Source organism: Beta vulgaris, chromosome 9, assembly GCF_026745355.1.
Source record: "Beta vulgaris subsp. vulgaris cultivar EL10 chromosome 9, EL10.2, whole genome shotgun sequence".
Taxonomy (NCBI): Eukaryota; Viridiplantae; Streptophyta; class Magnoliopsida; order Caryophyllales; family Amaranthaceae; genus Beta; species Beta vulgaris.
Window position 1 is genome coordinate 20,840,340 of NC_079210.1, and position 3,376 is coordinate 20,843,715.

General features: G+C 29.1%; 1 long non-coding RNA gene across 1 annotated transcript; it reads right to left on the reverse strand.

Moving 5' to 3' along the window:
• Nucleotides 1-1,553: 1,553 nt before the first annotated feature.
• On the reverse strand, nucleotides 1,554-2,708 carry LOC130590099 (uncharacterized). Its single transcript, XR_008967718.1, has 2 exons — nucleotides 2,499-2,708; nucleotides 1,554-1,692 (listed from the first exon to the last, which is right to left on the reverse strand). It is a non-coding gene; the product is annotated as an uncharacterized LOC130590099 (long non-coding RNA).
• Nucleotides 2,709-3,376: the final 668 nt, after the last annotated feature.

Sequence of the window (3,376 nt, forward strand, 5' to 3'; positions counted from 1 at the left end):
AATAAATATTTTTAAGCAAAGGGTATTTTAGTATTTTCACTGATTTTTAATTATTTTGGCGGGAGTATGGCGCCAAAATTGGATTTCTTAAGCTTTGGGTATTAAATCCTAGTCAAAAAAATTCAGAAAACCAAATTTTAGGGGCCATATATTCCTACGGGATTCATGGTGATTGGAGGGAGTTTTGTTTTCCTATAACTTCCAAATTTATGATGGAGGTTACAAATCTTGGTTTAATCTCCTAATTTATGGTGAAGGTTACAAACTATTTAATTTTTGAAATTAAGTACTACCTATTCTACTCCTATAAATACCCCATACCTTAAGCCATCTTTTCCACACAAAAACTTTGAAGAATCCATACTCTCTTACTTCAAAGTTCTTCTTTCTCTTCCTATCTATTTTAGTTTTATATTTCTTATTCAAGTTTCAATTTTCTTTGGTTTAAGAAAAGTATTTTCATATTTCTTACTCAAAAATATTATGCTCATGATAGGTGATCATTCATGTTTATTCATGATTAAGTTCATGTGGTCAAATACTTATTGGTTGGTTATAAGAAAGCTCAAGTATAAGAATAAGTGAAGATACTAGTATACTTTTGTGCAAGATCAAGGTACGTTATGTAGCTAGATCTTTTAAAATGTGGTTATATGATAAAGTTGTTTATTGATTTTATTGGGTTGGATTGGTTTAGAAATTTGGTTTAAAATGGTTACAATGTTTTATTATCCACTCTTGAAAGTGAAAAGGAGGAATGATTTTATCAATTATTTTATATAGAAGTTTTGTTATCCTTTTTGGAAAATTAAATTATTTTTACAAGGAAAGGTTGATTGGTCTTTATGAACTTTGAATGTTCAAAAAGTTGTTTATGAGGAAAGGAGGTTTATTCATGACTTACAAGTCATATTATTATTATTTCCGCTTGATTAATATCAAGAGATTCAAAGTCCACTTGTTGGCAATTATAGTTACCCCTTGATATAGCTCCGTGATGGGATGATTAGCTTGGGGGGTGTGCACACTTAGCAAAATAGAAGGGGAGATAAGAAGAGGAATTGTTTTCAGGATTGTTTTTAATCCAAGTTGTTTGGAAAGAATTTATTCTTAAAAAGGTTATTCTTGAATTACTATTCAAGTGTTTGGAAAGAGTTTGTTCTTAAAAGATTGTTCTTGAATTATTATTCAAGTGTTTGGCAAGAGTTTGTTCTTAAAATGTTATTTCTTGAAATATTATTAAGTGTTTGAAAATAGTTTATTCTTAAAGTGTTATTCTTGAATTATTGGTTATGGAGTTTTCGAAATGAAAAATTATGACGAACTAACAAATGTGTTACTTATCTAGTACATTTCTTTTTCCTATTTGGCTTTGCCCTGTTTACCTTTTTGGTAAGCAGATTTGCAGGGGATGTAACACCCCCAAATTACTCACTTTTAAATAAATAATTTAATAAATAATATTTGAGTAATTTAGGAGTATTACCGCCACGTGACTAACACGCTTTCGGCAACCAACTACTAACTAACCAAAATAACTTGCAGCGGAAGACTTTAACCAAAAATAATAATACTTCTTTATTAATAAAAGTAAATATTGTCTCAATACTCAAAATAAATGAAACACTCTAATCTAGGTGAAGATCCCCTTCCTAGTATGCTCCCATGCACATCCAAAATTCACCTGCAAATCTGCTTACCAAAAAGGTAAACAGGGCAAAGCCAAATAGGAAAAAGGAAATACGCGTCAGTATAAAACTGAGTATGAAATGTACTAGATAAGTAACACATTTGTTAGTTCGTAACAATTTTTCATTTCGAAAACTCCATCACCAATAATTCAAGAATAACTCTTTAAGAATAAACTTTTTTCAAACACTTAATAATAATTCAAGAATAACATTTTAAGAACAAACTCTTGCCAAACACTTGAATAATAATTCAAGAACAGCCTTTTAAGAACAAACTCTTTCCAAACACTTGAATAGTAATTCAAGAATAACCTTTTTAAGAATAAACTCTTTCCAAACAACTTGGATTAAAAATAATCCTGAAATCAATTCCTCTTCTTATCTCCCCTTCTATTTTGCTAAGTGTGCACACCCCCCAAGCTAGTCATCCCATCACGGAGCTAGGGGTAACTATAATTGCCAACAAGTGGACTTTGAATCTCTTGATATTAATCAAGCGGAATTAATAATAATATGACTTGTAAGTCATGAGTAAACCTCCTTCCTCATAAACAACTTTTTGAACATTCAAAGCTCATAAAAACCAATCAACCTTTCCTTGTAAAAATAATTTAATTTTCCGAAAAGGATAACAAAACTTCTATATAAAATAATTGATAAAATCATTCCTCCTTTTCACTTTCAAGAGTGAATAATAAAACATTGTAACCATTTTAAACCAAATTTCTAAACCAATCCAACCAATAAAATCAATAAACAACTTTATCATATAAACCACATTTTAAAAGATCTAGCTACATAACGTACCTTGATCTTGCACAAACTAATACTAGTATCTTCACTTATTCTTATACTTGAGCTTTCTCATAGCCGACCAACAAGCAATCTACCACATGAACTTAATCATGAATTTAAACATGAATGATCTATCATGAGCATAATATTTTTGAGTAAGAAATATGAAAATATTTTTCTTAAACAAAAGAAAATTGAAACTTGAATAAGAAATATAAAACTAGAATAGATAGGAAGAGGAAGAAGAACTTTGAAGTAAGAAATTATAGATTCTTCAAAGTTTTTGTGTGGAAAAGATGGCTAAAGGTGTGGGTATTTATAGGAGTAGAATATATAATACTTAATTTTCAAAATTAAAGAGTTTGTAACCTTCACCATAAATTAGGAGATTAAACCAAGATTTGTAACCTTCATCATAAATTTGGAAAACAAAACTCCCCCATTTACTTCACAATCCCGTCAAAAATAATGGCCTAAAAAAAAAATTTTTTTTTTTTTTGGGTTTTTTTGAATAATTTTGACTAGGATTTTAAACCAAAAGTTTAACAAATCCAATTTTGGCGGCATATTCCCGCCAAAATAATTTAAAACCAATAAATATACTAAAATATCCTTTGCTTAAAATATTTATTTTAGAAAATAAATATAAAATACATATTTATTTATTTAAATAAATACTAAAAATACGGGGTATTACAGGTGAATTTTGGATGTGCATGGGAGCATACTAGGAAGGGGATCTTCACCTAGATTAGAGTGTTTCATTTATTTTGAGTTTTGAGACAATATTTACTTTTATTAATAAAGAAGTATTATTATATTTGGTTAAAGTCTTCCGCTGCAATTATTTTGATTAGTTAGTAGTTGGTTGCCGAAAGCGTGTTAGTCAC